The sequence below is a fragment of the Poecilia formosa genome, unplaced genomic scaffold (assembly GCF_000485575.1).
Source record: "Poecilia formosa unplaced genomic scaffold, Poecilia_formosa-5.1.2 Scaffold33, whole genome shotgun sequence".
Lineage (NCBI taxonomy): Eukaryota > Metazoa > Chordata > Actinopteri > Cyprinodontiformes > Poeciliidae > Poecilia > Poecilia formosa.
The window spans coordinates 2,055,016-2,069,223 of NW_006799972.1; the positions used below are offsets into that span (position 1 = coordinate 2,055,016).

General features: G+C 38.7%; 1 long non-coding RNA gene across 1 annotated transcript in view; it reads right to left on the reverse strand.

The window, feature by feature from the left end:
• Positions 1–1,338, reverse strand: part of LOC107835958 (uncharacterized) — a 3,334-nt gene extending 1,996 nt beyond the window's left edge. Inside the window, exon 1 of the long non-coding RNA XR_001661803.1 lies at positions 791–1,338. This is a non-coding gene — a long non-coding RNA (uncharacterized LOC107835958). The remainder of the gene's footprint in view (positions 1–790) is intronic.
• Positions 1,339–14,208: the final 12,870 nt, after the last annotated feature.

Here is a 14,208-nt window from a genome sequence, read left to right on the forward strand (position 1 = left end):
CAAACCCCCCAGTTTCATATGCGCATTCACCGATTATTAATGTAATTAGATTAGTTGTATTACCTCCCCCACGCCACTAGAGGCAGTACCAACCCTGAAAAGATGTGACTAAGCAGCAGATTTAGACTATAGAATTTGGTAAAAACGGAGAGCTTTACTGAAGTAATAGGGTATATGCCACGGACTTCCGTTTTAGCACTTCCGCATTTTTTTTCCACATAGCCTGCTTCCGGTGCACAGGTCACTCTGTGTTAGAGATGGAGTTTTTCACTTGGTCCTTGCTGGATTTGCCCAAAGTAACCGTTAACCATTTTAAAAACAAAAAGCAGCAGGAGGATGTAACTTCATAACCTCATTTTCTAAGCAGAATATCAGAGGGAAAAAAAGAGAAATTACGTTGTGTAACGCAAGAACAGATTATAGCAGTCAAGTGGAAAAATTCACTCTAACGTGGATAATAATTATGAAACAGCAAAGGTAGATAATCATATATTCGGGATTCGGGAAATACGTGATTTGCACCATTTGTTCTGTGGGTTTTTTATGTGGGTCGGTGCCACGTAAACGGCTGTAAAGGAAGGTTTTGGACCTTAATCTGACTGACTTCTTGTGTGGTTTGGAGCATTGCTGCTCTCGGCTGTTTTTAAATTATCGTGCTCGGTATCGCTCCGACTGCATGTTAAATGTATTTTATATAATTGTCACATAAACAAAAACTAAGGAGTTGCCTAAAAATAATTTCATACTCCATATAACATAAACGCACATCAACACACACATATTGACTTACCTTGTGCCGAATCGCTGCCTCTGTTCTCAGCCTGTTCCCGTAGCAGTGGATTTCCTCCGGCATTATTTTCCTCCAACAAATTATTCCACTAAACGAACCACGTACAACTCCCTTTATATCCCCCATCTTCCCATTTCTGACGCTGGATCTTCAATATCCTCAAGCTTTGAAATAGCAGGCAGCTACAAACCACGTGTTAGCTGTAGTGGCTAAGTTTTGGCTACAGTCCGCTGTCGCCTTGATATCAGCTGGAAAATGAAAAAACTAAGCACTGGATGGTACCGACTAATTACTGGAAACAACGGCACACCACAAAACTCAGTCGTTGTACCAGCAGCTCACAGATATTTTAAGTTTTGCGTCTTTTTCATGATACAGATCTTGCAGCTTCGGCCAAGAACAATAGGAGCAAGCAGGACCCGGAACCAACCTATGCGGAATAAATTCAAACGGAAATACGTCACCACCTCTCGTGGCATATACCCCATTAAAGACACAAGTTCAAATCCATGCTGAGAGTGGAGCTCCTTCCCGCAGCACTGATTGGCTAAGCAATGTAGCAAGTGATGGCAAAATGGGGCGTCATCACGACTTTGCACAGTGTGTCTTTACCTCCGCGGCAGAGGCTCCGCCGAACCCCTGAGACCGACTCATCGAACCCATGGGGTTCGATCGAACCCAGGTTAAGAACCACTGCTTNTGAGTAAATACACTGAAAATGTGAAACCATTTTAACTGTTAAATGGCAGATTCACTGTAATGTTCGGTGCAATAATCCACGGCACTGTAGCTAATGGGTGAGATTCTTAACCTTTATCTTTTTAGACACTACTGGGTACATATCTATGTGTTATCTCTAAAGACACAGCAACATACAGCCATATTTTGTCAATAACACAGGGGTGTTTCCTCCTGCTGGCCACACTTTAGGAACCTTTGAGATGTAATTAGATTTTATCAGCCAGTAAATCAAACCCTCTTGTACAGATCAAGTGTGTGTATCATATGATTACAGTGCAGTGCTCTGATAAGAAACATTTCTGTATGAATGAAAACGTGGCCTTTGGCCTTCTGTGTTTTTGTCACTATAACGGTCTGTAATTGGTGCTGTACAGATTACGCCACGTTATTGGTAAATAGCCTAATATGTAATATGTTAAAATAAAGAGCTAAAAGTGAACAATAGTTTCAATTGTTTGTACGTCACTGCTGAAACAGGAGAGGTCAACGGGGATTCAGTATTCAGGCACTAAAGTCACTAATTATTATACAAAAGGTTGTCTTGCCCTGAAGTTTAACCTGTTTTATGATGTTTTACTTTTAACAAGACTGTATTTTCTAACGTAAACCTTTTACTGTACTGAAGAGTTAAAGGCAGCAATTTAAATCATTGCCTTATTGCAAGGATTACAGAGAGAATCAGGGTCACACAATATCTTGTGGCTTTTCAAGAAAAAAAAAAAAAGAAAGAAAGAAAAGAAACTTGCATCCAACTTTACCAGTAACTCCCGAGACTGCATGTCGGGTTGACCTCTTTTTGCGGCACTAAAGTATGACTAAGGCTATGAAAAGGTTACTATTCAAAATGAAAACAGCTAATACATTAAAATATTGGAATAATTGCTGCACGTTCTACTTGCTTTTGATGCAAATAACCCAACGTTGTAGGCTCATGTTTCATAAAATTTGAAAATAAGTTTCTAATCAGAGTTATAAAAGATGGGGCCCGTCGTTCTGGGGTCAAGTCTTGACAGGAGCAATATATGCACAAGACTTGGCTGAAGCCACCCTGCTGTCACTTTGTGATTGGATTAATGTTGGTCTAGCATTGCTGCCAGCTTTGTGGAAACCCCAGGTGCTTCCTGCTGCCTCGTCTCGGGGGCCCTTTGGAAGTTCAGCCAGGTGCTGTGTTACTTTAAGGCACATTCAAAAGAAGTTTAAAAATTTCTGAAATCATGTCCTTAGTAAAATACACTAATTCTAATGTGGAACATATAAAAATTACTATTGCTGTCTTTGAGCCCCAAGCGGGGTAGCCATTCACCAGATATTATGACTATTACTTTAATGCAGTGGTTCTTAACCTTTTTTGAGGTACCGAACCCCCCAGTTTCATATGCGCATTCACCGAACCCCCCTCCCCCTCCACCCCGACACAGAAAATAATTTGCGGTATTCTGATTTATTAATGTAATTATATTAGTTGTATTACCTCCCCCACGCCATTAGAGGCAGTACCAACCCTGAAAAGATGTGACTAAGGAGCAGATTTAGACTATAGAATTGGGTAAAAAACGGTGAGCTTTACTGAAGTAATTAAAGACACAAGTTCAAATCCATGCTGAGAGTGGAGCTCCTTCCCGCAGCACTGATTGGCTATGCAATGTAGCAAGTGATGGCAAAGCGGCGCGTCATCACGACTTTACACAGTGTGTCTTTACCTCTGTGGCAGAGGCTCCGCCGAACCCCTGGGGTTCGATCGAACCCAGGTTAAGAACCACTGCTTTAATGTTATTCTGATTGTTCTATGGATAGAAATTGAGTTTTTAAATTTAATTTGATATGGGTTCGCATGCCACTACTGCCCAGTCTTGATCGTAAAAAAACAGAACACTAAAATGTTGCGATGTTGAATAAACCCCATTCACCAAAATCAATAGGTCAATGGAGGAGACATTAATGCAAACTTAGGAGAATAAAATATGCCAAAACAAGAAATGACCAAAGTAGTAAATAAGGTGATTTGCATTGTGTAGTAAATTTGACCTGCAACATTTCCTTGTGTGACTTGCATCTTAAAAGTCTCCTTTTCCGCTACTGTATTATTTAATTTCAGTGTGAAGGTCATCAGCAAAATAAGGACATCATTAAGAATTTATGAACAAAACATCAGTTTCTTTCTTCTATCTCTCAACATTACTGAACCTTTTTTTTTCATTTCTTAATTAAAGCACTCTGCTCCTCCCCACTTTCCATCACAGTTCTGAGACCCCTGTGCTGCAGGATTATGGGATTACACCAGAAGGGTCCATGCTTATGAAAGCACTCAGTAGCAACCGGTCTACTGCTTGACTCCTGTGGTACAAAGAAATTCTAGGTGGAATTCTTTATTTGGCCCAACAGAGCCTCTGCCTTTGTAAGCAGCACAGCAGGTCTGCGCTGGCATCCAATGGCATTTATTTTTACTTATTTACCAAAGAGTGTACAAAAAACCCAACAAAAAGAAAGCCCTAATTATGTATGGATTTCAAAATGAATTTTATTGGGTTAGAAATAACAACTTTGAGCTGTGTGTGAGGGTTTGTGTGTCTGCATTGGAAGGTGTAGCTGTTGTTTTTTGCCTTAGTGTCTGAATTAATAAGACTATTACCGCAGCAATTATAGCTCTGTGCAGCACCTTGGATTAATTTCTTTGGATATCCAATGCTACCAATTAAAACTGTTGCCATAAGTCTAGCAAGAGAGGGGCTTTCAAAAGATAAATTTCCCACCAAATAACAATGGCAATTTTGTAGGTTGTAAAACTGGGAGCAATTATTTTAATAAGCATAAAACAATTTCTACTGAGCAGCAGCCACGGCCGATCCAGCGTTAGAGCTCGAGCCAAAAGTAGAAAAGTAAGAGTGTCAAAAACAACCACAGGAGAAAATGAGGTTACCTGTTCAGAAGGTTGTAAAAGAGGGAGGTGTTGACCTCCTGCTGCTTCACTCTGTGTGGCCACAGACTGTCTGGTCAAAGTTGCGTTGTATTTTTCAGAGGATGCATATCCAAACACATAGTCACACACACACGTACGCGTATGTAGAGATGATAACTGTACAATCCTATAATCCTACGAAGCACTCAAGCAGTGAACAAATGGATTATGTTACTACTGCAAATCTGCTATACATATTGCATGTATAATTCTTAAAGTTTATCTCTGTAACCTACATGTTTAGAGCAGCATTGTATGCTTCTTAGTCCTTATGACAGCGTCGGCAGCAATGATCAGCAATTTGAGAAGCAGCCTGTTTAAAAAATCCCCGCATTTAAGTCCTTACAAGACTGAACTCATTCTTATGGTCATCGTTTTGCTGGGGTCCACGACTGGTTCCATTTCCGAAAATGTCCAATACCAAGATTTCCCCCCAACATGACTTTCAACACGACAGGTTTGCTATTTTCCACTGAATTTGGAAGCTAACTCACAAATGGTCCTGCAGACATTTCTTTGTTTAGCAACCAAACCAAGTTATCACAACGACACTCCAAAAAACATGAGGAACAAGAGGCAGATTTGTGAGCAAATGTCTTGTTTACTGTTGGCATACAAATTGTATGTAGGAAACAGAGAGTACCAGCTGAGAGCGCATGCGCTAATATTATTGGCTTGGTATATTTTCTACTGATATAATGCTGTGACATAATATATATGGATAAGCACGATATTTAAAGAGGGGTATTGTATAAAATGTACTTTTTGAGCTTTGTATCATATTACAATGTTATTCACTCAGCAGAATCATACCTGGAGTGTTGATTTGATTCTTTCACATATATTTGAGGAATCCTTGAATCTCTGGCAGAAGTCATTCATGGGCACCTCAAAACTTGCTCTCTCAAAGTGCTGCCTATTTCTACAAAGCTCCTCCTTGGAGTTACAGTCTTCAGCCAAGCTTGTACTTAACAGAGCACCTTCCCCACACAGCTCCACCAGACTAGCAGTAGCATCCTATGGATGGGTTTACACTGCTCAACAGAAAGGAATTGTGGGGATGACAGCATAAAGGCATATAGCATTTAAGCTTAATATCTAAGTTTAATTCATTTAAGATAATAAATGACTATATTTAATACTTTATTTTTATCCACATAAGCTACTAGAAAAAATGAAACAAGCTGTGCCTTTCTATTGAGTGCCACTGAATACTATAGATACAGCTGGGGTTGACCAGAGCATGCTTACTTTGATGTAGATGTGTCCCTGTAAATACGTTTTCAGTACATGGTAAAGAATCATGTAACAAGCTGATTATCCTGCTCAATTTGTAGTCTCCTGCACATCTGGCTCTTAAATTACCACTGCTAAAAAACAAGGAAAAAAATTTACAATGATCTTGACAGGGTTTCAGACTGGGCAAGGAGCCCAGTCCCCCTACCTCACACAGCCTCAGAGCCCGAAACACACATGGGGGCTATTATTCTTAAAGTAGCTGCTGTGGCACAAGGGGATAATTTGAACAAAGTGTGTGTGCATGCTCGAACACAGTCTTTGAATGTTTGCTCTGTTATCATGTCCACACATCTCAAGCGAGTAGCAGAGTGAAAGCGTGCCTCGTCGAGATAGAGGTATGGGAAGATCGTTGTGCTGTTTGAAGCCCTTGAAATCTCCTTTCCGTTCATCCTCAAACGGTCAAGTCAGCTCTTGAGTGACTTGTTCATTTACATATTTGTTTTGTTTTCAGTTTGGCAGGAGAACTCTGACACGTGTGTTTATTAAAGAGGCACTCAACAGATATGCACTGATGTTCAGTTTAAACCTAAAGCTGTAAGTCATATAAAAATGATTTAGACGTAGGAGATGAAATACGACGACGACTGAAAGAACACTAAGTAAACAAGTCCCAAAATAAAGATGGAGTAGTATGCAGCGTTCATTCATCCGTGCATTTATTCACTCACCTCTATAAAAACTGTGTCCAGGATAATTTTTCTAACCCCAAACATCAGTTGTTGGTCATACCTCTAGGGTGTAGACGGACTGTCTCCTCATGGTACTGGGTGAATTAGGCTGTGGCTCGTCAGCAATGTGCTAAACCCATACGTGACTTATGGTTACCCACAAGAGATTTGGCCTTTAGTCCTACGACTTCAACCACAGAGCAGAAACACACAAAAAAAGTCTCATCACAAGCACCAATAAAAGAGAGAGGAAGACAGCAAGTGTCAAATAATAGAATGTGCTCTTATGGTAAGCTTATGATTGCTGTGTTCTGCAGTCTAACCTTCATCACTTTTTCCATTAGGTTCAGTTTGCTAAGTGAGACAGACAGCTCTGGTAGCTTGCTGTTTATTGCGAGGCTACCACTCAGAAATGTGCCTGATTACCACCGTTTTATGGGATTCTTCTAAGTCAGATAACAAATGGCAGAGTCATTAACACCAGTTTTGAAATATGATAATTTTTTTTTTTTAAATATTCCAACTTTTGGGTGCTTCTGATGCATATTTGCAGTGACTGATCCTCCACATGGCTAAACTTCTCAAGCACTCCTAAGAGGTGAGCCTCTGGCTTTTATTCCACATTTATTCACACAAAGAATTGAGTTTCACCAAATGGGGCACTTATTAAAAAGGGAATTTAATGTTTTTTTGTTTTTGTTTTTGTTTTTTTCAAGGTGTGTAATTGTGTAACAGGATCAAATATTTGTGGATTGATTAGGTGTTAAAAAAAAAACAATGTGGCACTTTTCCAGTTGCTATTAAGTGTTATTTGAGCAAAAACCACAATGTTGATGTAGTGTTAAGTGTAAAGTTCAGAATGAATTCAAAGGTCTCTTGTTAAAACTTACTCCCAGACTCCATAGCATTCATTTTCAAGAAACTAAGTTTTTTTTTTTTTTCTATTGTTACACAAAGTGATTCTCGGTTTGTCAGACTGAGCTTAAGCATTGTTTTCTTCAGAGTTATTAACTTTTTTTTCTTGGTGAAGAATGAATCTAGATGACACAGAAAACAAAAGCAAGTCACTCATTTTGACTGCAATTCAAAAGTAAACCTTTTCAGGTGAGGACATATTTTGCCATCCAGAACCGAGAATGAACCTGAAAGCCAATAACTGTTTATCCAGTTGAAATTTTGACAATGTTGGCCTTATTCAACCTCCACAGATATACCTGATGTACAAATAAGACACATTATGTCAGTTGCATCTGGTGTTATTCTCAAATTTCCAAACACCTGTTTATCCCATACAGATTAGTGTCGCCCATCATCACTCTTGCATAAAGCATCCACACATCAGAGAGGGCAGGATAAGGGGTGGGATTGTCACGATTTGATAATGACACTTAAAAGAGATAGACCGATGTCTGTGGGTGGGCTCAGGGGAAAGAGGCTCAATAATTAAAGTGCCCAGGTGATTCATTCAAAGGCAAGGCAGAGCTTATGAATATGTCAGCATGGTAGCTAATTGCAAATGTTAGCAGCAGTTGAAATGGATTGTTCTTACTACTGCTCTAGCTCCAAATTATAATGACTCTTTTTTTTCACCCCTTGTTTGAACGGAAATAATCACTGTAAGCACAGATTCAGAAAAAAAGCCTATTTTTAATCAATACATGCTTACAAAGATGCAAAAATAAGTGAGGAAAATGAGTTGCAAACTGTCTTAAAATGCAGAAGATAATTCAAACAGTGAGTTCAAAACGAAGTAACAGTTTTACAGAGTTTCATCAAACAAGCTATTCAACGAAGCCAGGTCCTAATCTGGTGGTATTCACAGTCTATTTCCAATGTTTGAACTTGGAGAGAATCCACAGGGAGTCCTGGTCTGTCAGCGCTTTAACCTTGGTTATGAATCTAGCCTCGGCTTACTTCATGCGCAGGTAAAACTTCCAGATCTCGATGACCGGGTACATATTCTTTTTAAATAGCCTTAAGAATAACATAATTTAGGTTCCAGTTTCATTAAATGCTTTCTCATTTTTGTCATGAGGATGTCTCCTGCCAAAGCAGGTAGACTTTGGTGGGAATCTACCAAAGTCTACCTGGTAGACTCCAGGTAGAAAGACACCGGGAAGTCTTTCTCCTTCCCGGTGTGCTGAAGCAGAGTCCAGTTGATACACATTTCTCATCCCCTACCACAAACTATCTAAAATTACTTTTTAGAAAAACAACTTAATTGTCACCAACACTGATTAAAATAAAAATATCCTGGCCACTTTTAGGATTTTAGAAGCTTTTTACCAGTGAAACAATTATTTTCAAACATGTACAAATGTGTTAGCAAGTTACAAAAAAACAGCTCATAACCCACAGATGTTGCAAAGGGAGGCTGCTGTTAAACATTTTGGACAAAAACCTCTTCTGTTTTATCTGCTGGGTATAATTTATTCTAGAAGCAAAAAAAAAAAAAGTATCTGTTCATGACCTTGATAGTCGGCACATTAAAGGGGAGAGTGTTTGCTAAACGTGAAATTATATGCTGCAAGAAAGACATGGCTACATCATTGGAGTCACCCCAGAGTAAACAAATGAGTTCGGCAAGCAGAGGAGGGATTACCATATCTCCACTTAACTTATTTTATCCTGTGAGAATCATCAATATTAAAGGGTAAGGAGAAGGAGAGAAACTGCTGAGGTGGGCTTTTAACAGCAGGGTGAACTGCTATGTTTAAGCAGAGAGATAAATGAGAAATCTCCCCAGAATCTACAAAGAGAGTAAACAGAGTCGTTTTATCTTTTCACAATGTACCGATTTCTTGATTTTGAAATGGTGACACAAACAACTTAATTCTTTTACGCCGAGTTGTTGGTTTTGTGTTTCTGTGCATAATTTGGTCTGACGACATGCAAATTTGACTCATATGTTGCCTTTCTACTTTGCAATTACAGTCTAAATGTATTTATAACTCATTTTCTAAGTTCAGTTTATGACTATTTTACATCTCATTACAGTTTTGACAATTTTTCCAGGTAATTTGAACTTGTATTTTTTTTTCCTGTTTAAAAAAAATAATAATAATAATCTGCCACGCTTATGTAGATAACACCATATGGATGTAGATGCTACAACAGGGCTGTGAGGCTCGGAATGATGGTGTTGTCAAGCATAAGATTCTTCAGGCATTAGGTTGCTGATCTGTGAACTTTGCTCCTGTTTATCTCACTGTGACAAAAAAGAAAAAAACAAAAACAACAATTAGATAATGCTTAAGCATTAGGAGCCTGTTTGCATCGACACTTACCCAAGCTTGTGCAAATGTGCCCGCCTAGGGAACACACAACCTTAACGGAGGCCTTTTTCTGCTTGCCAAATTGTAATCCTGGCCTCCACCTGATATAAGTTATCAATATTTTACAGCTGCCATTAAAACTTTAAAGAGGCAACAATTAGACAGAGAAACAAAGGAGATCTTTCATGAAGTGTGGTCAGGAAAGATTTTAAAGACGCCTTTAAACCCTTTCATTTGTTCATATAAAATTCCTCCTGTTGTATGAAGCTGTGTGGTTGGACACGTTTCATGAAAAGATATTCTGTGGTCTCCTTAATGGCCATCAGCAGGGAGCGTTTGAGTGAAAGGCAGAATCGTCTTCCACAGGACTGCATCAAATACTACACTTATATGTGAATTAAAAAAAAAAGATTAATAATTGCATATGCCCCCCACACCCCCACTCCTAAAAAAAAAAAAATAGCTTTTTCAAATTTTATTGTACTTTTTTTGTATAGGTTTTCTTGGCACTGATGGCCTTTATTCACGAGTATTCCTCTGTTTTAATCATCATCAAAAAGGTTGTCATTGTCCTGTCTGAACTTGGGTCCTACTCAACCGCAGATCATTCATCATCAAGTGCGATGATGCCTATCAGTGAATATGCAGATTTTTATTTTTTATTTTTTTAATGAATAATATGGCAACACAGAAGTAAAACAAAAACATAGCAATGTAACTCCAGACATAGGCTGGCTTTAGAAAGTCAGAATGATAATCATTTTCAAAGTCTTTCACTTAGTGTTCTTTTTAAATTTGTCTCATTTGTCCATTAGTACTTTTACCTTCTTAAAACACAGAGTGCTTCAAATTTTCAAATATTTTGAGTCTTATAAATGCAACGAGAACCTGAGCGGAAATATAAACTTTACTTTAAACAGCAAAGACAAGTAGGCTGCAGAGTATTCTGGTTGTGAAAAAACAATAGTTGTACATTCTTCTGCACCTGCACTAAATTTAAATTCTAAAAAGCTGTAAAAAGAAATCCATCTTTCTTTATTTCTTTCTTGAAAAGCAGGTCAGCTCCCCCAAGATAGTCCTTGTGTAAGCAAGTACCAATTCCATCAGAGTGAACAAAAATATTGTAAAGTAAGCTAAAACGGGTTTGTCTGTGTCTTGGGGCTGAACTTTTAACTTTTTTTTTTGTTGTTTTTTTTGTAAAATGCACTTTCTCTTGGGATTAAATGTTGCAAATATCCAGTGCATTCATTTCATAGCACACAGACACATCATCCAACCTTTGCAGGGATTTGCCCATAGGTGTGTGATCATCAAAACAGAAAAAAGAAGACATTTAACTAAACTGCAAGTAAGTGACTTCCAAAATATAGCTCTGTGCATACCGTTAGGTACCAAAACAAATTGCCTCTCAATAAGAATTCTTGAATCTCTTGTGGCAGCCATTTGGAAGTGCTTAAAGATGCCTCAATGCTTGCTCTCACAAAGTACCTCCTATTTCCACAAAGCTCCTCCTTGGAGCTGCAGTTTCCAGTTGAGCTTCTGCCAAATAAAGCATCCCTTCCTCTCATCCCTTTTTTCTCAGTCCTAAGCTCCTAAGAACGGCTGCAAACGTCATAACAGAGACGCTTTGTTGTCATTACATGGTGAAGACAGTGTTGGAAAGAGCAGGAGTTTCTTAAAGACACAAGCCAATTTCAAGGTGTCAATTTGCAAAGTCAGCCGTCTTATAAGCCGTGTTTGACAAATACAGCATTTTTATAATAACAGATCTTGACGTACTTTGTTGATTGCGCAAGAAAATGGCTCTGTGTGCCTGGAAAAGACATAATACCACCCATTTAGATGTAAACCTGCAGCTGAAAGGGAATTTTGGTTTGCGTGTTTATGGTATCTCTGCATGCATCCCAGTGGACCCAGGTGAAAGTGTAAAGGACTTTCACACTAGTTAATATAATTACACACTTTTCTTTCTTGGTATTTCCAATGCCTTTTTTTATCCTTTCAATCCTTGTAAGCTTTACTCACTCTGATGTTTTCTTTGGATAATTCCACAATTCAGAGAGCCATTACTTTTCCTCAAGAAGATTCTGTCATGGATCTCTTTGGCCCAGCACTATGTCCAAGTTGGCCCAGTTATGGTGGAAAAGCCGAGTGGCGACCACATAATGACCAGTGTCTCAGGGCCTGGCTAATTTTTCATGTACAAACAGGCTGCTGACTCCCAGGTCCAGACGTATTTAAGTTTTCTAAGTACCCTCCAGGGGTCATTAAACATTGTAACCTGAGTCTCTGATCTATTGCATGAAATTCACAGCAGAAACCTCTTAGCAACCATTAGCTGTTGCTAAAATGAGTTTACCAAAATAAATGTTTGACACATTAAAAAAAAGAAAAAAAAGAAAAAAAGAGTTGTATTTCTAACCCAGTACACAAAAACACATTAAATCTATACTTGCATGTTTTCCAAAACTTCTCTTGTATCCCTCAAATGTTAGAGGAATATTAATTTACCATTCCAAAATACAATTTTTGAGCTTTCAAATATTCTATTCATCTGTTTCGAACTTGGCAAAAAAAGAAGCAGCATATTGTACACATATTATTTTCCTCCCTGCTCTCTCATCTTGTGCTTTGCTCACCCATGTCCATTTAAACTGACTCATGCAGTGCTGTTATGTTCATTCTCATTTGTTGCATTCAGGGGGAGAGAGTGTTTGTTTACATTTTCCTCCAACTTCAGCTCCATGAAAAGCAGCTGATTTTTGCCTGTGCTTAAATTCTTCACTTTCCTTCCAGGCTGGTGATGTTGATGTTGCATGGTAACATCAGTACATGTAAATCATGTTGCAGCAGCAAGAAAAACAAAATCTCTATGAGTTAACAATACCATTGAAGCAAAGGAGCGTGCAGTGTGGTGTTAGGAAGCAGCTGATCCAGATTGTTGTCTAAATGACCTATGGTTTTAAGTAGGTTTCTTGAAACAAGTGTAGTTACTGAAATGTGTCGTGATGTATGAATTCACTAATTATTTGTAAGTGTAAAACTTATTAGGCTCAAGTGAGCTGGATTAAGAAAAATATATCACCTCTCTGGTGACCCACATAAACCATTATGCAGACAAAAACAAGTCTGGGTCGAAGGGATCCTTACAGCACAAGTGTCTATGTTCAAATTTGTTGTATAGTGTGCATAACCAACTTTTATCTGGCATATATAGTGAAAGAAATCCCAATATATATGCAATGTATTCACATTAAAGAGTTGTCTCATTAATTGTGTTGAATAAATCTCTCTCCTTAAAATTCTACACATAAATGGCAATGTGGAAAAATGTGTTCAAATTGTTGCAGCTTTAGAAAAAAACTTGAAAACCAAGAATTCACAACCTTTGCCCATAAAGCTCAAATTTGAGCTTTTTCCATTTACCATCCTTGGGGTGAGATACAGTTTAAATGGAGTCCATCTGTTGTAAATTCATTTGATTAGAGTTTATTTGGAAATGCACTCACATGTCGATATATAAGGCCCCACAGCTGACAGTGCATATCTGAGAGCAAACACCTATAATGATATCAAAGAAATTGTCCTTGATATATGGTTGTTTTGAGGCTCAAATCTGGGGGAAGACAGAAAAAAAAATCTGCTGCTTTATAGATCACAAAGTGGCTTTCATTGTTCAAAAATAGAAGAAGTTTGGAACCACTAGGCCTCTCCCTAGAGCTGTCTAAATGAAATGACAGAGGGGGAAGGGCCTTAGTCAGAGAGGTGACCAATGGTCACTTTGTCAGAGCTCCAGTTCCCCTCTGTGAAGAGAGGACAACCTTCCAGAAGGACAATCATCTCTGCAGAAAACCACCAATCAGGCTTGTATGGTGGAGTGGCCAGAAGAAAGTCAGTCCATAAGAAAAGGCACATGGCAGCCCATATGGATTTTGTCAAAAGGTAACTCAGTCCATGAGAAACAAAATTCTCTGGTTGAATGAGACAAAGATTGAAACTCTTTGGTGTGAATTCCAGTGATTATATTTGGAGGAAACTCAGCATCGTACTATGGCCATGTTTTGCAGCAGTGAGAACTGGCAGGCTAGTCATAATAGGGGGACAGGTTATTGTAGGAATGTTCGGAGACATGCTGGATACAAACCTGCTCCAGAGCGTTCTTGACATGAACCTGTGGAAAACGGTTCATTTTCCATCTGGACAACAACCCAAAGCACATGGCCAAGATCTCAAAAAAGGTGGAACCAATCTGGGAATGTCCTGGAGTGGTGAAGAAAGAGTCCAGCCTTGAAAACCAGACTTGAAAATGGCTACACAGACGTCTCCCACCAAAAGAAGGATTGATGCCAAAGGTAGAACACAGAGTAATAAGCAAATGCTATGAATGCCTACATAAATGTTGTTTCTTGGTTTTCAGGTTTTAATAAGTCTCTAGAATTTCTTTCTACATTGTCATAATTTTTGAGGAAAGAGATTCAT